The 19,978-nt window shown below is 41.4% G+C and overlaps 1 protein-coding gene across 8 annotated transcripts in view; it reads right to left on the bottom strand.

Annotated features, from left to right (window-relative positions):
• Positions 1–14,385, bottom strand: part of ZNF462 (zinc finger protein 462) — a 94,713-nt gene extending 80,328 nt beyond the window's left edge. Inside the window, exon 1 of one of the 8 annotated variants that reach the window (XM_054055039.1) lies at positions 13,795–14,385. The gene's annotated coding sequence lies outside the window, so the exon portion shown is untranslated. Of the gene's footprint in view, positions 1–10,806; positions 11,704–13,794 lie in introns of those variants that run through there. The other 7 variants (XM_054055038.1, XM_054055034.1, XM_054055032.1 and 4 more) reach the window with 7 other exon arrangements.
• Between the last annotated feature and the right edge of the window lie 5,593 nt (positions 14,386–19,978).

Raw genomic sequence — 19,978 nt, 5'->3', positions numbered from 1 at the left:
ACAGCACTGCCTGTGGTAGACTTATGCTTCAGCACCATTTCAGAAAATTCTGCTGTGAACACATATGTATCAAGAGTTTTCCCAGTAGGTCACATCTATCCTCGTGACATCAAAAATAAAACAAACAAAACCAGCAAAAAAACCCACAACCATGTCCAACAGACATTCTCATACTAGTGCCTCCATAAATGAGAACTTCTTTGCAACCTGGTGTTTGTGAGATGGGAACACAAGTCAATTTTTTTGGTGTTAGATCCTGCTGGTCTACCAGATAACTCCAGTTCCTAATTATCAGACACAGAAAATGAAGAGGCATCCATGATGACAGAGACAACAGTCAATGTGTGTGATCATATGTCCCTGCAGATTGCTTTGTATCCTAAGCGACTGCTCCTTGCTGAAACAGGCTAACTCAGTGGAAGCCTGCCAAGCATGCTGTGGTGAGATTATCATCTTGGTAGTTATTTATAATAAACTATCTTCAGCAAGTAGCACCTTTTTTGATATGAAAGTCAAGGACAATGTATTTTCTTTGCAGTATAGAGATGTTCTGTGAGAAAAGGTGCAGAAAAAACCTAGGATCATTGTTTATTTGCATATGAAGAAATACTTCTGATGAATGTTCTCTCAGTGTTTTTTAGAAACTGGTTAACACCACTACAAAACCCAGATAATTACCAGTGACAAGAAAATAAAACCTGCAGGGGAAATTACACGAACGGACATGACAGAGCAACCATACCTTACAAAAAGTCTCTTGATTTGCCTGCATCCTCAATACTTCTGATGCTGAAACAGTTACCACAACATGGAGTTATCTATGGAATCAGAAAAAAGTTCTGCCCTGAGATATGGGTGTTTGAGTTTCACATAATTCTTCCTTTGCAAATGCCCTATGGAGAAGTGTTAGACTCCCATAGTTCAACCAAAAAAAAAAACCCTGAATGGGGCCAATGGAGCAAGGGGGACTGCATAAGGATGAAGTTACTGCAGAACAGAGCAAGCAGTCTTCACACACAAGCTACATTTTATATGCATCCCCACCTCCCATCACCAAACTGCAACTGGGAAAACATACCTGTGGGTTGACTACTCCCAAACTCCCACTCCACTTCTTAGGAACTTATGAAGAAAGTCATACCTCTGCGCTGCTACCATAGAACAGCATCTAAGACAAGGATTCATTGAAGGGAAGCTGTAATATAATTCTTTGAAAATCCTGCTGAACAGGCAATAGAAACCGTGAGAGCTCCGATTATGAAGTCCCGCTCTGTCGTGCCCATCAGGAAGAAAGCTCTGGTATTCTACAGCTTTCCAGGCTGCAGCAACAGAAAGATACCGCCACACCTTTTTTTGGGGGGAAAAAAACACACTAAAAAAACCCAAACTGTCTCTGTGCCAGAGCCAAAAGGATCTACAATGAAACTCCATCTGAAGCTCAGGACTTTCACATGACTGAACTCTTCTCTTCCTCCAGATCTGCTTAGCCTTTCAGCCTCCCCCGGCCTCTTTTATAATCCATCAGACTTGCTTTTGGAGTGCACTTCACTTCCTTAAAAAAAAATTAAACAGGTTCAAAAAGAAAAAGAAATTAAGCCCTGCTGGGCTGAAGTTTTCAGATGACAAAGCAGAATGTAATTGTTTAATACAAAGTATGAAATCAGCATAAAAGGACAAGATGCAGAAGTGAAAAATCTATCTAGGCTTCCTACACTGGCATGAAATGGCTGCTTTCCTTCTTACTGCCAGCTCCCATGCTTCATGTTGACATTACACATCCTGTACTGTAGATCCACCCCCATGCTGGTGCTTGCCCAACAAAATTATCCCCTGCGTCACAACAGTGGTAACAGAATTGCTGGCTCTGCAGATCTGAAAGCACCATTTCAATGCTTAATACATGCAGCAACTGGACACACCACTAGATATTATGGGTTGGTTAGTGGCACTCTTAGTGATGTACTACTTGGCCTAACCTTCTGTTAACCAGATGGTCTGTTGTCCTCTTGGGACCAAATCATCAAACTTTACTTTACTAATTTCTAAAAAAATGCAGGGACAGTTTACAGCACTTGTGTCTGGTTTATCTCCAACAGGATTGCTAAGATGAAAATGACCTAAAAATAACTGGAAATGCTACTTCACACCAAGAGAGAACAAGATCTTTTGGAGTAAATATTTAAATGATCTGCCAGATGAACTACCATAGCAGCATGAACCACATGGTTAGCAACTTGCATTATTTACACATATGCAAAGATACACACTCCTGCATTTTCCCTGATCCAGAGCACCTCAGTCTTGAAGAGGCAATTACCATATCAGTATGTATTCAAAGTAATTCCTTAATCAAAAAATAGTGTGAAAAACCATGGCTTCCAAAAAGATCAGAGTTCATGATAGCCCTTCAGAATGCACGAAGGTCATCTACAGATAGTACAGCAACATGAATGCTCTCACTAGAACATCCACAAACTCGTATTAAATCATATTTCAGTGACATGCCAGCATTAATTCAAACCAAACTTCAGTACTTATACATCCTTCCCTGTCAAAATACAAAGAGTGAGAATGAAAGAAAAGGAGCGTATGAATCCATGTGTAAGAATTATCTAATGACTATGATCCCACTGCCTCCTGCGAATCAGCTACAACCATGCCCTCACATGCAACTACAAATAAAAATCTAATGTATGCAGATGGTAGTTGAGGAAAGCTAAGGGTATCTTCTAGTCAAGATGTAATCTCCAAATACCTCCCTGAAAAATCCACAAGAATTGGTCCATGCAGCTAAGGATTTAATCTTCGAATGGTTACTCTCGGGAGTAGCTACAGTGAAATTGAAAATCACATCTCACCAACTATTCTCATGAATAAGCTTTTACAGTATAAGGGCTTTAGCTCCCATCTTCTATTATCTGCCAAATTTACTACAGTAACAAGAAAATGCAACGGTAGCTGAGGTCTAACCTATTAAAAAGACTTTGTTAAATGTTCCTAGCAGTGGCATCAAGGATTTGTTAAACAGATAAATAAAGCATACATGCCTGCACAAAACAAAATCCCAGGAATGTAAGAAGAATCCTGTAAAAGTTGCAGTTCTACTGCGTTCCAAAGAAAATAAGAAGCCAATCCACAGAAAGTCTAACCATAATAAATCATTACAATCTGTTCTTCACGGCTACCACTACTCTGCAGTGATTCCAAAGCAAGGCTGGAATCACTGTTCATATTGCTGCATGCACACATTTGTTGAGGCAATCTTCTCAACCTACAGCTCCCAATCTCTGCAAGATGGGGTGTCAAATATGTTTCAATCAGACAACACTGCTATTATCCAACTTCCCACTTGTAACTGATGTAGATGATCACAAACCACCTTCTTCACATCACTTGGGAAACTAAAACAGTCTTTTGGTCACCCATTACTAAAATTCTTACTCAGACACGAATAACCCTCCAATGTGGATGTCAACAGATCAGCTGGCACTGCCTTCAGCTCAGAAACAGGCTGCTTATTTCACCTGTAAAGTGGATTAGATGTCTTCAGAACATCAAGGAAACAAGCAAGGGAACAGACTGTGTGGCATTTTAGCTCCACCTATCTTTAAAATTTCCCCAAAGAGCAGAATTTTTTTTATGTCCCATTTAAGTTACTACCTCATCATCATATGACTGTCCTCCACTGCCATGACATACAAATCTTCAGTATATGGTGACAGGTCCCACAGAAAGTCATTCCACAACCTGAAACATCATCTACCCTTCAAATACACTAAAAATAGATTGCTCACTCCCTTGAGGTCTCAGCAGCCCATCTGATATTACAGTACAGTATTAACAAACCTATGTAGACATGAATTCTTAAAATAAATATCTTCAGAGATAAGACCAGAATACCAGCAAACAAATTATATTCCTGTACACCACTGAAGTAACATGGGGGAATCTATGGAAGTACTAAAGAACCATGGAGGGCAACAAGCATTTCTTGTTAATTTTGCAAGAGCACACCACATGCAACCTTTGGTCAACCTGTCTGTCACCCTGCCAAGAAACTTCTCACTCAAAGCATTTGGTCTGAAAGACATTTTCTGAGTGCAACCTCAGCAGTTTTTATGTGGTTCTTTGGGACAACATACTGAAGATCTTGTATTCCTCTCCTGCTCCATGGTGGGATGGAGAGCAACACATTTGTGGAGGGCATGAAATGCAAAATTTATTGTAGTATGTTATCACCTCTGTAATCTCATTTATTCATGCAGCTGGGAGACCCAAATATATTGACTTACTAGTGAGTAATACGGTTATGCACTTGGATCTTGAGATTTCAGGTCTCAAACATGCATGGATAAACTGGTAGGAGAAATCCGAATGCTCTGGAGAAAAACAGCTTCTTCTCAACCAGGCAGGAGCCAGCACCACCAAAAGGTTAAATACACGAGTCCTGCAAGCCCTGAACTGAGACACATCATATATGCCAATTCACAACATGGCCTTCACTCATATTTACCTCCAGAAGGCCTGATAAAGTTCTCTCCCCAGGTCTTGGTCTTATTGCACACTGGGCTGTTTTACGCCATATGCTTGATCACAGACAAGAGAACTTGACCTCCGTCTGACCTGACACAGCTGAAAGCTGATATGCTTTCTCCCCACTGCCCTCCCCCAACAAAGATAAAAGGTCACCTAGACCAAAAGGAACCAGTCCACAGTGACTTCAAGTTACATGAATTCAACTTTTGGGATGCACTGCTGACCAGGAACCCAATCCCTTTCTTCACAGAGCTGCAAGACACAGCCATCTGACAGGGCTGGGACAACCCAGCAGTCAAGAAACTCAATTAACCAGGATGACAGCTGTCTAGCTTTTCATCAGCCATTTGTTAACATTTTTACACTTGTAAAGCTGTTTAGTTGAGCATGATAGAAGCCTAGTTTCAGAGCCCACCAGTGCTGGCGATCCTATATACTGCAGCCAGAGCCACCCAGATGTAGACAAGGAAGAGAAAAAAATGAAATGCAAGATCGGAGCTTCCAATGAGGTAAGGAGAGAAATCATATCGAATTTGTTCATATTGACATTTATTTATTTTTCTAACAGTACCACTTGTCACACAACACACAAGGAAACAGGATGACTCCTGTGGCCATTGCCTCCCAGACTTTCCACATTCACCATAAGCAGCAACACAACTGAGAACAAATGATTGTTCAGAATGACAGCAGTGACATAGAAACAAAATAGCAGGTAACCCTAGTTCCCAGTTTCCAAGTGTTTACAAACAGCAGAGCAGGTCTCCAGTCTCACATGTTAAAGCCACTACAAAAGGAGATTTTTTATTTTCTTATCTACATATCCATGTGTTTCAACAAACATGGCAGCAGAATTCAGCCCCAAGGTCTTATTTCCAAGATCCCTAATTATATCTATTTTACTGGACAGAGAGATGGATGGCAGAAGGAATTTAAAAAATTAAAAGCAAGATTTCAGGGGCTGGATGCTAATTCTATATCTTCTTAGTGTTTGGACAGAGAAGGTTAAACCTCTCTTATAAAGAGCCACATGCCCACAAATCTAGCAGAGTCTGACTGGAACTGAAGAATCCAAGTCTGAGTTAAAATAAACAAATATTCAGGGGCCTCTGTAAGTTATCTCCAGAAGCAGTTTGCTCAACTAGAGTTGAAAAATCATGTCTGATTCACTGCATCCACTTCAAGACCAGCACTCCTCCAAGCTCTCTCATCAGTTTAACGGAGACTGGAGTGTCCATTCCATTTAAAAAATAACAAAAAGGACAGGAGGAAGAAGGTGCTAAACAACCAGCACCAACAAACCCATCTAGAACTTCTGGCCTAGGAACTATTTGAGCCATCAATTTAAGATCAACAAGAGGAAGGCAGAAAGGAAAAAAAAGGTATTTCAGCATCAGACAGCTGAATTCTGGCATTTGGACTACAGCAAGGTCTTTATTTGTGATCCTTTTCCCAGATAGACAGTGAATTAAAGTCTTCAGCAACTCAAGGTCATGAGAATCTAAACGCACCACCCTGCATATCACACTTATGCTGGGCTGAAATCTTCCTGCACCTGTAGTCTTCCCTTAGCTACCTTGTTTACTTCATAAAGGAGAAAACTCAAAATATGGCCTGTTGGAGCACAGATTCTGGGTGTCATCCCCCCATTCTGCTATTTCCTTTGCCAGCAGTGAGAGGTATAGGGTAAATGTGTGAGAGGAATGTTGTTTGTCTGGGTCCTGTGATAAGTAGCTATTGTATTTTGAATCTATTTGCATGACAACAGTCCAATCCAGTATGACCCATCTTCTTCCCAAAAGGACTATCCTGTGATGACTTCTTTCCACAACCACTGATACCACCCTGAAGCAGCACTATTTGAACCTTAAGAGCTTCAAGTGGGAAGGAAGAGTTTGTTCATTCGCACAGTGCAAAGAAGCCCCTATTGTCCTACAAGGCCACGGAAACAGTGACCACATGTACATCAGAAGATTCCATTTTTAGCATCTTTCAAAAGAAAGTCTTCTCTTTCACATTATCATGAGCACACTGAATCCTCAGTTTTCCTATATCATTCTTTGCAATGTCTGCATTGTTTTGTCTCGAAAAATCATTTTCCTGCCTCTCTACCCCACGCAATTGCTCTATTAGCAGCAAGTTTCCACTACACATAATTATGGCATGCCTTAGCCTACTTTTCTGTTTGCTGAATAGCTCTGCCTATTTTCTACTTGTGCTGATGCTACCATTTACTTTTTTCCTGACACTCTAATCCCTGTCTCCTTTGAAGGCCTAACTTCCCCCACCAAGCAGCAGCTGGGGTTCTCAAGCCCCTTTCCAGTACTTTTTAATAGCAACAGTAATGCCATTGCTGAACATCCTACTTCTTAATCTTTAGGTCAGCACAGAGATTGTACCTGTCACAAGTGCTGCAAATACACTATCCACTGCCACTGAGCACCCATTATCTAGATGACTGGCACGTTATTAATTGCATATTCCTGTCATGAAAAGAGAAGGGAAGATGCAGGCACACAATGCAAGAACCTAGCTTCTCCCGAAGACTTGAAGTAACCCTCCAATTTTCTGCATAACCCCAATTAGATTGTTTTATCTTCCACCATGATGTTATACACTTCAACAACCAAATTCTTAATTTAACTATTTCAAAACTAACAGGAGTATCCCAGTGAATCAAGTATTTTCTCAGAATTATTTGTCCTCAACACACTAGCCTTGCAATGATTGCTACCCTGATAAGCCCTCAGTAAGTCCACCCTAATCACCCGTGACACTGAAGCCGCGCCTACAGCTCTTTATGCTGACATTATTAAACCTGTATTCTTAAAGAGACTGTATTTGACTTCACTCAATAACTGCATATCCTGAGATGTCTCATTTCCATCTTTTTAAAATTACCAACTGAATGTAAACTAATTGTTTTTCTTGATGATATTACCATCTTCTCCAAAGAAAAAGTCAAAACCCTACTGTATTCCTCCTAGACAGCAGCTGTGGAAGTCCATTATTATATTGCAAAGACTAGCCAAAAATGAAGCGTGTTTTAGATCAGCAGGAGATAAAAGGTGTAGTTGTTGCTACTCTGGGACTGATGTTCTGCTAATCAATGTGACCTAAAATTTACTACAAAGCAATTACAACCAATGATGAGGGAAGGCTCTTTTTTCAAACACCGCTTAAAGTTCCTTCAAGCAGTGATTAGGCAAGGACATTCTGAGCCACCACAGAAACACATACTGCCTCAAGCTGAACAAAACAACTGTACCAAGATCTTCAACTCCTGAAGAGCTGAAGAGAATACAGAAAAAAATTAAGTACATAAAACTATGTTTCAAACATATGATACCAGAAATAAAGACTCCCTTTTCCCCATCTCAAATCCCCTGTTTCAAACCTCTTCAGAGTTGTGTTTGTACTGCAACATCTGGCATAGCTTCATAAAACCTGAGAGATGAGGGGCAGACTTTAGATCTTTGGTATTGTTTTTAAAGTTAAAAGAACAAAATGGAATAAAACCCAAAACAATATCATGTGACTTTTTATTTACTTATGTGTTCAACTTCCCAAACACAAGCTGAAAGCAAAAGAATACTTCCAAAATCAAGACAAATGAAGCCTGCATTCTATTGAATCTAGTCCCCTCATTTGGAAACTTCTACTAATGCCTTTTCACTACAACCAACAAGATAATTATCATAAGTTGAGCTATCTCCCTTCCTCCCCCCTTTTCTTCTTTCAGCACTGGCATACAAACCATGCTATTTTAACTTCTTTCCTGTTCTCCCAGTTCTTCTGGAACATTTTATTTTCAACAGTCAACTCATTTGGAGAATTGCCATGCTGAAGTTCAACTGTTTACAATGTTAACTGTGTCTCTGCCAGCAGCTGAAGACTTGTATCACACCACCTTCTCCAGCACCTCTTGGTTAAACAATTTGAGCTGTTCTCTCGGACAGGTTAGGAGATGTTTAAGTAGCCTTCATTCTCATCATACTCTTTTTATCCTTCAAAATTATTCTTACTCTCTGAAAAGTAAGGTGGCATTTCTCATCCCCTCCTCAATTAACACTTCAGAGACCTCCAGCTCACCACCTACAGGCCCATATTGTATTCTAGCACTACCTGAAAGATTTCCATTGAACAAACCCTTTCAGACAGATTGCTTGGTTGTTTGTACTCTAGAAGGAAGCAACTGTTTGAAAAGCAAGCAAGCATTTAGACTGAAGAAGTTCAACATAGTTAAAGCAGCCAGCAAGTAGACAGTTGATCACATCTTGATCAAGTAGGCAAGTTAAGCAAACCATACAGGTCTGGCACTAGTGGCATACCATTTTCATCCCGAACAAGTTCACAAGATATATTATTTAATTTCAAAATACGGAATTATCTGTGAAGAGAACATTTATATTATTTTTCTCCTGTATTTTAAGTACAACGAAGCATAAACAAACTACATTAAATGACAAAAAGACATATTGGACTTCATAGCTCCTGTTTTGACAGATCATGAAAGGTCTCTTTCCCCTATCAGTAATGCTTCATCAAATCACTTTTTTAGTATTTCAATGGATTTTAGTGGTTTAGTACTTCACTATACTTCAGTAATAGCTTCCTAACAGGTCAATGCTACGTAATGAATACTACTAAACTGTTCTCTATTTTCACACCTTCAAGACCTTTCCCCTCAGAATTTCTTACTACAAGGCAGTGTTCTTCTGCTCAATTTAAGAAATTATCCACAAACCATGCAGAGAAAGCATTACAGCGAGCTGGAGCCATCTCAGTAGTAACCCTACACACGTTGATTGAAATAACAGCAATACCCAGTAGGAAAAAATCATTTACTCTTGTTTCTGGGCATTCCAAATTTTAAGAGATATCTTTGGGCTTTTCTGAAGTAATATTCTTCACACTATAAGTTGTTACCATTATAAGCCTTCAGTTCTTCCTGTTTCCTTTTTAAGTCTAAAATTAAACTTGTCCATTACATGGGGCCCATAGTAACATCTGTCAGATGTCTAAACACCTATGTTGAACACAGTTCTTGTCCCAACACTTATCTGCTCTTTTCAATCACTCATGTCTTCATAAAAGGTAACCCGCCTTTAAGTGAAAGCCAACAACGGTAAAGAAACTGTTATGAACATCACTGAAATTATCATCCTTTTTTCTTCCATTTCTACCCGCAGTTGTTCTACTTTCCTTTTCCAGTATCCGATTATATGCTCATATTCTTCACAGTCTAAGCATACACAAAATGTTTTTAGTTTTCCTCTTATAACAAAATAATTTTAAAAAATTATGGAAGGAAATTCTGTAATTCCAGGAAATTTTATATTTTCCAACAATGTAATCCATTATAAACCCAGTAAAACCCATAAAGAAACCAAATAATTGTTTAAACATCTTTTAAAAGAAAAAAAGTTTTGGGTGCCCACAACCCAAAAGCTATTGAAAGCCATTGACCAAATGAAGAAATTTATGCCTGATTAAAAGAAAGATTCTAGTCAACACTATGTATAATTAAGATTATCTTTCTTAGAAGTCCTTTAAAACTCATTAGTTTGGGGGTTTTTTTTAAGATTATTTTGTTTTTAAGAATAAAATCAGTCCCTTAACTAGTATTTTAACGGCATGGTGAACTTCAGTCTGAGTAGAACTACAGCAAGAAGCAACATTAGCAAGAATATAATTCTCTAAAGGGTTTCAGTCTCATAGTGAAAAAAACCCCATGGAATAGCACTACTGTCATTGGAACTCAAACTATTGCTATAACGTTTGATTTTCTAGGGTGTCTTGTCACCACAGTAGATGGGTAAGAGACCCTCCTATAAAGATCCTCAGTTTAAATCTCTAATTTATTCTTGGGTTGCACATGACATATTTTATAGCGATATATCTGTAGGACATGTTGTAGTGCAAGCCTTGATTTGATCTCTTATGAAATAAGAGGCAATTCACAGTTCTGAACTACGAAATACAAGGAGATACCTAAGAAGACTCCATACAGCCGTCTAATACAAGGGATGGACATTTAGGATATGACCAAACAAGGAAAGATCAGTGGGAATCTTTTTTTTTTCAAGTTTCTTCCATGGCTGCTGATTTAGACCTGTGAAGATGTTGCAAAGTGCATCAAAGAACATCACCTCAGAGGCAGAAAAAAAAAAAAAACAAAAAAAACCCCAGCCAAACAAACAAAAAAAACCCAACAAAAAAGCCCCCAAAGTTAAATCTCCCTCTTTGAAAATCTAAGATTAAACATACCTGAAATGGTACGTTCCATGGCCAGCTTCTGCAAGATGGAGACGACCAAGGTATCTCAGTAATTTGGTTAACACCAGCAAGAAATGCATAGCTGACAATGCTTCCCAAGTATATTAGATTATATATTTCTTACATAGCAAAAATAAAACCAGGTCAGTGATTTTAACCTTGCAGCAGTGGGACCCCAAAATCATCGCCAGTCATTGTGATCCTCCAGTCTTGCTATTCTTTCAGTACATCTGGGAGCTGGTCTGATTCAGGTTCACTACCCTGTCACTTACACCACCCATATGTAACAAGTTCCTTCTCAAACTCTACAAAGTAATCTTTGTATGAACATTACTGATGCTATGGAGCTGTGCCTTCAAGCCCGGTAGCACTGCAGCCTCCTGTCTCCTTCATGCGTTTCAGCATGTAGTTTGAATTTTTTGAGGAACTGCATCTACTATGCAACTGATGTGCAAATCTAGGTTGGTAGAAAAAGAGAGCAAAGCCTGGTTTGAGTCTGCTCAAAATTATTTCAGATTAAAAGGTGGGTTTAAAAAAAAAAAAAAGCCCCAAAAAATCCTGCTCAACTGCTACCTCACTTTAAAGATCTCAGGTTTCCATAATTACATTAAAATCATAACAAAAATGTTGCATTAAGTTTTCAGAGAAAAATGTTTTGGGACACCAATAAGACAGTTGTGGAAACTGTTTTGTTTTTTTTCCAAGAGAAATTATGCATGTTATGATGCTCTGAGGAACCTACTAAGAGCTTGCCAGTATCGTTTTAATGCAACTTTGTGAGTGGGGAGAAAGAAATATTCCATCTTAAATTAAAATACATCCAAAAGAAGGAATGCTCTTGAAAATCAGACGTTAAAAATCCCAAAAATCAGGCCACACCATCATCACCTAGAAAAAAAAGACATTTCATGACGTTCTGTGGAAGAACCTGAGCAGCCTCAAGCTGCATTCACTTACATCCAAATGATTTTAAAAATCTATAAATATATGCATATATGCACTATCTCTTTGGCCAACTGATCAACCTTCTAAATTCTGTGGTCTGTAACCAAAGAAAAATACCTAGGAAGGTGACCTCTGCGTGAAAGCATGAGAGCAAAAAAGGCTGAGGATGTGTTTCCCTGTGTGAAAGAGAATCTGAGTAATTTCCTCCAATCCTCATTTCCTGATAGCATGAAGTCAGAGAGAAGACCCATCATAATGTTGTACATTGAAAAAACTGAAGAAACCTTAGGGAAAAAAATCATGATTAAGCCAGCTACTGCCAGCAAAGCTTCAAAACATGGAGAGACATCCACGATGTTAGGAGCACTTCCCATCTCAGCTTTGTCTACTCTCTCTCTCCTCCATTTTCTGGTGGAGCTAGAGAACATGACATGGCTTACCTGACTCAGATCACAGCTCCCTGCCAAACTAGTCACTTCCTCTTAGACATGCAAGCAGCTTCATGAGACAAATAGACCCCCACAGACACACACACAAAAGCAGCAGCAGAAAGCACTCAAACTTGAAGGTCTTTTTCCTTCCAAACACCAGAAAAACGAATGAAACTTTTCCATTTTCTCCCCCAAAAGAGGGAGGTGAGGGGGGAGAGAAATCCTAGCAGATCACAACTACATGAAGCTCCAGGAGGATCCCTCTGTGTGGAGAAGAGAAACCAAAATACTAAAGGTGGGGGGAGGCGGGGGGAGAAGAAGGTTACTCCAGAAGACATAAAGAGCCTGTAGACTCTGTGTGTGCATGTGTGCGAGAGCGAGGAGAAGCTTTGTGTTGTGGAGCCTGGACTGGAACCAAAGCAGACAGCTTGCAAATGGAGGACAGGGAGATAAAGAAAGGGAAAGAGGGGGAGAAATGGGGATAAAGCTGCTCCGGGTGGTTGAGAAAGGGGCAGGAGAGAAAGCTCGCCTGGTTTAAAGGTAGGAACATCGGGGAACCGAACAAGAAGAAGTGGGCTCCTTCCCTTTCCTTTCTTCCCTTCTTGCTCTCTTTCTCTCAAAGGAGAGCACAAGCGTGTGTAATGGCTCCTGCTCTCCAGCTGAACGCTGTCCTCCTCCAAGCAACCTCCTGCGGGCACCAGCAGCCCCCCAGCCCCGACGCCGCCGGGGACCCCCACATCCCAACTCCAGGAGAGCTGCCGTGGGGGCACCACCACGGGGGTGAGGGACCAAGCCTCACCAGCCGTGAGCAGGAGGGCAGTGGAAGAAAGGCAGGAGAAAGAGAAGGAGAAGAAGAGAGTAAGGAAGAAAGAAGAAGAGAAGAAGGAAAGAAAGAAGGAAGGAAAGAAGGAAAGAAGGAAAGAAGGAAAGAAAGAAAGAAAGAAAGAAAGAAAGAAAGAAAGAAAGAAAGAAAGAGAAAGAAAGAAGAAAAGAAAGAAAGGAAAGAAGAAAGAAAGGAAAGAAGAAAGAAAGGAAAGAAGAAAGAAAGGAAGAAAGAAAAGAAAGGAAAAGAAAAAAAAGAAAGAGGTCACCCGATTGCCTGTGTCGTGCCAGCACGGAGCTTTTCTCTCCTCCGTGTCTCTCCGTCTCTGATCCAAGTCCACACGCACAGCACCATCCAGACCTCGCACACACACTCATAGCCTCCTAGGCACCCCCCCACCCCAAAAGCTCGGCTGATATCTCACTTATCTCCCCATATCTCCCCCCCCCTTAATGCAACAACAAAAAATTAATTAACCGCCTTCCTCCTCCTCCTCCCACCACCACCACCACCACCACCAGCACCTCCTCCTCTTCTCCTCCTCCATGCAAGAGACTTCTCTCTCAAACAAAACACCCCGCTCTCGCTCCCCTCTCTTCTCTTTTTTTCTTCTTCCTTTCTTTCTTCCTCCTTCCTCCGTTGATTGAATGAATGGATTTCAGAGGAAGGTTGTGGAAAGAAAGAAAGAAAAGACCAAACAATATATACATGTACACAGACACGAGAGAGATGATTTCTCCAATGCCAAACCAGAGATGGGTTTTAATTGCAAGAACTTACAGGAGCGTCCCGGCACTGCTGCTCTTGCTGCTGCCTCCTCTCCTCTTCCTCTCTGCCTAGCTCTTCTTCTTGTTATTGTTGTGGAAGTTGTTTTGTGAGTCTCATGTGCTCCTTGCCAGGTCTCAGCAATGGAGGATCGCCATCTTTCCCTGCTTTTCCCCCCCTCTCTCTCTCCCTCTCTCTCTCTCTCTCTCCTTCACTGGTTTGCTGCAGCTGCAGATGACCTGAGATATCCGTCTCTCTCTCTCTCTCTCTCACTCACCCTCTGTGTCTCTCTCTGAATAATGAGCAACCAGAGGGAGAGAGAGAAAGAAGACAATCTCCTCTCCTACCACACAAAACGCAAGAGCACCAGGGGGTGCAAGAATCCTTTCTAACAACAACAACAACGTGTAGGGGAAGAAGAGGAAAAAGAGAAAGAAAAGAGAAGAAAAGAGAGGAGGAAAAGGCAAGAAGAAAGAGAAAGAGGGAGGTGGAATAGGAGGGAGGAAACAAGCAAACCAGAGAGAGATCCAGGAGGCAGAGAGATCCAGGAGGAGAAGATGGTAGTGATAGAGGAGGAGGTGTCGAAGATGAAGGAGATTAAGAGAAGGAAGGTGGTAATAAAAAGTTAAGGTTTGGGACACTGAATCACTCACAGGCCAGGGAGGAGGAGAAGAAAGGGGAAAGATCTGAAGAGCTTCCCCTTCCAAGCTGTTGCCTTCACAAAGCTTCCTGTGCAGAAGCACTCACCAGCCCCTGCGATGCTGGGGGAGCCGCTCAGATGGAGTGCTCTGCTAGGTCATAGCTCTCTTCCAGCCATGGCAAAAACCGGTTTCTGCAGGCAGATCTGCCCCTGAGGTGATCCCTCAGACACATCCATCTAGAGGCTAATCTTCCCTGAGCAGAGTAAAGAACATAAATGGAGCTGGAGGTTGCAAAGTATAAAACCAGATCTACCACGTGGTTGGTTTTTAATCCCCCTTCCAGCTCGCATTTGATGTGGAGAAAGGAGACTCGAATTGTCCATTTCTGGCACGTATTTTGAAGTCTACTCCCAGAAATAAAGAGAGTCATCTCCAGGTTTTTTATTTCTCACAAGCATTTAGGAGAAAAGAGAGCTTGTACTACCGAGCACCAAAATCACTTCCTACACTGGTGAAACGTTTTCGGCTGCAAAATAAAATAAATAATTCTACTTAAAATAACTTTTATGCTTTCCAACACCTAGTTGTCTGCTCCTTTGTGACTGATTATTTAAAACCGTGGAAACTAACGATCAAGGCTTACAAAGAAAGGTATCTTGGTGATGAAGGAAAGCAACAAAGACAAAGCGGCTGTAGCGTGCTGCATTTTTATTTAGTCCCATTTCTATTAAGCATTGTGCTGAGCTACTTCTTTTGCTCGACACCACCCCCCCTCCCACCCACCCCCAGTCTTCCTGCAGCACCAGGTCAGATTCTTTCTAGGGTTATGTCTAGCACTGGAATCGGGGGCGGGGGGTGGGGAGCGGATTAGGGGTTATGTGCAGACTCAGAAAATCAATGCAAGGGAGTGAGGCAAAATCAATTTGAGCACAAGGGCATGACTGGTATTGGAACATCACTGGGATTTCTCAAGCCCTCAAGCGCTGTAATTTGCATGGGTGGAAGAGAGACTAGAACCACAAATCTCCGGTTTGGGTGGAGGGGGAGATTCCTCCCCTGCTCCGAGTAAGTTTTATGTGAGTGCTGAAGCTGAGATGACCTTCTTAAGACTCCAGATTTTACTGTCCCTGGGAGAGGGCAGGTATGTTAGAACTTCATTGTCTGAACTCTCCCAGCTCAGCTGAAGACCAAATTCAGAAATGCTAATGACATCAATAAAATAACAAAAATCTGTCACCCAGGTACAAGTCAAATGTTAAACCCATGCACTCTCCGATCTTCCCATCCACAAGACTGCAGTGAGTACAAAGCACGCAGGCAGGATCTCTCCCATTAAACCTTCTCTTTCTTTGAGCCATTCAAGTTAATCACTAAACAGGAGAAAGATCTTCTCCCTCCTCCTCTCCCCTTTCCGCTCCCCCACCCCCCTACCCCTCCCAAACAAGTGCTGTGAGAAATAGGAGGAAGGATAATATCTAGGCAGAAGAAGCACTGTTGGATTTAAAGAAACCTTCTTAAGGAAAAGGGGGGAAAACATCAAAACTGTGGATTCCTACTAAGACTACTGGTTTCATGCGGACAAATGAAGCGGACACCTCCTAAGAAGCTGATAAAAGAACATTAAGGAAAAGGGAGGGACTGTCTTAAAGGCTGCCAGAATGTGCATGTGTTCTGCCTGCAATTTTCTATAAATCATCCTCCTCGCAGGAAGAGAGCGTCTGGGCTTTGCAATCTTTGACGTACCATCATTGCTGAGGCAGATAATTTACCTCTTTGTCTTTCAGCATTACATTTTAAATTTAAAGAAAAAAAAAAAAAAAAGGAAAGTAGAGCAGCCCCACAACCACAAACCCCAAAACATCTGACTTCCGACCAGCCACCCGCCAGACAACAATCTCATTTCAAAAGGAAGGCTTTTGGAAGGAGTGGGCATCAAAACTTGTGAGGGGGAAATGATAAAGAGGAAGGAAGGAAGGAAGGAAGGAAGGAAGGAAGGAAGGAAGGAAGGAAGGAAGGAAGGAAGGAAGGAAGGAAGGAAGGAAGGAAGGAAGGAAGAAAGGAAGGAAAAGAGAAAGTAGAGAAAGATGGAGAGAAAAAAGAAAGAAAAGAACAGGAAGAAACAGAAAGAGAAAGGAGGAGTGAAAAAGAGAAAGAAGGAAAAAGAAAGAAACAAGTATCTTTATGGTGGTAGCCTGAAAATGTTTTACTGCCCTATTGTTCTGCCCTTTGGAAAGGTGGGAGTTTGGGGTATCCCTCTTTATCCAGCCATGCTTTGGTGGGGCCCCAGGTGAGCCGGAGCACTGTGGGGTGCAGGTGGTCGGAGGCTTCCCCTTGGGGGTCATGTAGTCCATAACTTCCTCTTGCAGGCTTTCTGCCATCCCCATGGTGCAGGGGAAGCCAGAGGCGGGGTGGTCATGCTGGGCTGTGAGATCCTCACAAGAAAAAAGCAGCCAACAGGGCAAAGAGAGTGGGAAGTCTCCCTGGATCCCCCATATCCACTGGTTGCATACGGGTCCTGGCACTTTAGGCTACCAAGTCCAGCGGGGGCGAGTCTGGGGTCTGCAGGACCTTCCATGAGTGGAAAGGGCTTTAGATGCAGGACAACCCCACTGTTTTGCCTCATGCAGGGCAACAAAAAGGCTACTCATGCTGAGGGCACCCTGGTCCTAATTTTTCCAGTGGGTTAACAACCCCTTTAAGGAGAATGAAAATAGTTCATGGGGGCGTTTGGGTCTCTGGGTATGCTTGAGGACTTGGGGTGTAGACAAGGGCTCCAGGATCTCCTGCCAGGCAGCCCTGCTGCAGGACCGGAGTGAGGAAGCCAGTAAAGACCCCACCTTAGGTCTTGACGCCCTCACTCCCTACCCAGGAATGGGGAGAGAGAGAGCGGATTTTGTCTTATGTCTATCTTCCCATCAGCTGTTGCATCCCACTGCCGTGTTGACTGAAGCCACAGAAGAGAGTGTTTCTTGGCTTTAAAGAAAAAAACCAAACATGCACACACCCCTAATTGATCTAGAGTAGATGGATGGTATTCCATCGTGCAGCCAGGTGAAGCTGGAGAAGAGCATTTTCCAGTCTCTCAGACTGGACTCATCTGCCCTTACCTGAAAATTCTGACAAACTGGGCTCAGGCACTTCTCTGTGGAGCCAGTTATTTGCTAGTCTTCAGGTCTGCATGGCCCTGCCTGTATGCTTCATGTCTGCATGGCCCTGCCTGACACGTACGTCCCAGGAAGACCGTGGTGGCTGCACATGCCCCATGGTTGCAAGGTCACAGGCAGAGAGGGGTGAGCAGACTGCAGGAAGCTCAAGATGGCGTTATTCTGCCTTCCCAATTTTTATTTTTCTAGCCAAACCCATTGCTCCATAGACTCTTATTCCTCAGGATGCGAAACTTTGGTACATTTAACTTGGATAGTGAACATAGTCTTGGTGAGCAGGAGACATAAGGAAAGCAGTGTGCAAAATAAGACTCTGAAAGTACACTTCTTAATGCTTAATCAGCAGTGAGGTAGTGTCGTTAATGCCCCCTCTCAGAACTGAAAGTGTCTTCTTTTTTTTTTTTTTTTCTCTAGACATGGAAAGTTTCTTCCTTTTCCTGAAACAAGTTTGAGTGAACTTTGCTTTTCCCTTCTTCTTACCTATTTTACCCTATCAGAGCAAGGTTTTACAGTCCTTGTGCAAGAGGAAACCATTGTATCAGCTCACTGGAGAACAGAATGTCATTCTCTCTAGAATATTGTGTTCTGAAGCTACTGAGAGAATTTCACTTCCCTGTCCAAGAAGATTAGAAATGTGCTGTTCTGACCTTTACCCTGGCAACTCACTTATTTCTTTAACCTCCAAGGGTTTCCTGACCATGAAGGACTTCAAGAGAAACTGGTTAGAAGCAGAGAAATCCTACTCTGTAATATGAAAGACAAAGGATAGCTAATCTGCAAAAGTTTCTTTAATAAATATCTTATAGAGGACAGCGGATTCAAGACGACTTACATGTAAATAATCCAAATCTAGGCTCTTAAGAACCCTTCAGAAAGAAGTTCTTTTAAAATCTGAAACTTTCAACCTGCTAACAAAATTTGGAGTGTTTTATTTCTGGCAGAGAAAAAGAAACTCTCCATGAGTAAGATCTTCACTATAAGATAACTTTGTTACCTGCAAGAACACATCAGTATGTAGTACAGATGTTGCAGACCTACAGAAAGATACATTTTTGGTTTACTGGGAATGCTTAAGAAAAGTATACTGGTAAGGACCAAGTTGAGTATAGGAAGTGTCTTCCTTATCCGACAGATATGGAGGTTGCAACTGTTAGAAATACAGGTTTTGCTTCTTTGAGAAAACTGAACCTTCATCAGTCAGATGTTTGTGTAAAGTCATAGTTATGTTTTATACCTGTCTCCAGTCTTCCTTAGAAACTCTACACCAGGACTAGGAGCCAAGAAGTCACTTTGCAAAGAGAACCAGTCCCTCTCCAAAACCTTTTCATTTAGCTGCGAGTCAAGAATAATGTGTATATGGTGTTGGAAGGCTATGGTAAGACTTCAGGTTAGACTTGATGAGTACCAAATGTCGTTGCTTCTTCAACTTAAGAACATGTCTCAAAAGTGCAGGCAGTAGAAAACGTGGTGTTTAGAGCCTAGTCAAACTCCCAGCAGTTAATGGGAAAAAATCTTTCAGTGTTGAAATTACCTGGATTGGAACTGAACAAAGTACATCCTTAATAACTGAAACATGAAACACAAATGGCCCTAGATCTTTACTAAGTAATTTGTCAGTCTATATCCTCTTTTCAATGATCAATTTGATTTAATAAAAGAATAAAATGCAGGCTATTCAGAAGGGTGTTTTATCCACTATCAGAAGACAGGCAACAAACTGATTTTGGGGAAATCCATAATTACCATGACAAGGGTTTGCTAAGTAACTGAAGGCATATCTTGACTTGGCTTCTCTCTGTTAAGAAACAGTGACCACAAAGCTTAATTAAATTTACTTTGCACCTTTGAAATCTTTAGAAGCAAGGTATTCTTTACTAGAAGTGCAAATTAGGTTTTATGAAATTCAGTCTTTCCAAAGACACAGCTGGATTTCATTTAACTTCTGCATAGTTTTGGTGGAGACAATGAGACTGAAACAGCAGCCACTTTACAATACCTGACCTTCTGGATCATGATAACTATTTGCTGGTTAGTATAGGAAGTTTATATCCTGAGATTTTATATACTCACTACTAAGAAGACTTTGAGAGAGTTTGATTTTGTCTTCATAAGAGATAGGTACTGAGTGATCTGTGAAATGATTTTGAGTTTATTGGTGAGATACAAATGGTCTCTGACTATATTAACCAGTCATTTTTCAGTTGTCCCACTCTGTATATTTTACTAGATATGTGCAGTTCAAATCAAAGGTTATTCTTGCTTGCAGACCCCTGAAAAATGCATTTTCTCTCTTTTTTTAAGATCTAAAAGCAACACTGGCATCTCTTGATCTCTCTCTCTAGCACTCCAGTATTTTTAAAACTAAAGCTCTCAAGTGCCAGTCAAATAATTTTT

Source organism: Cuculus canorus, chromosome Z (assembly GCF_017976375.1).
Source record: "Cuculus canorus isolate bCucCan1 chromosome Z, bCucCan1.pri, whole genome shotgun sequence".
Lineage (NCBI taxonomy): Eukaryota > Metazoa > Chordata > Aves > Cuculiformes > Cuculidae > Cuculus > Cuculus canorus.
This window is presented reverse-complemented; position numbering and strand designations above follow the sequence as displayed.